Source organism: Bison bison, unplaced genomic scaffold, assembly GCF_000754665.1.
Source record: "Bison bison bison isolate TAMUID 2011002044 unplaced genomic scaffold, Bison_UMD1.0 scf7180017864184, whole genome shotgun sequence".
NCBI lineage: Eukaryota > Metazoa > Chordata > Mammalia > Artiodactyla > Bovidae > Bison > Bison bison.
Genome location: NW_011494756.1, coordinates 1621859 through 1622061, shown reverse-complemented (window position 1 = coordinate 1622061; position 203 = coordinate 1621859).

Here is a 203-nt window from a genome sequence, read left to right as displayed (position 1 = left end):
CGACGCCCCAGGGCTTTGCCATCCCAGCCCCCAAGCCCAGGTATCAGCCAAGGTGTAGGCTCCTGGCCCCATGAGAAGGGGCCCAGGCTCTGAGATGCCAGGGAAGCACATTCCCACCCAAAGGGCTTTCACTTTCATGGTCACTTCCCTGCTCCTGGCCTCAGTTTCCTCATCTGTGCAGGGGGCGATACCAGCTACCTGGT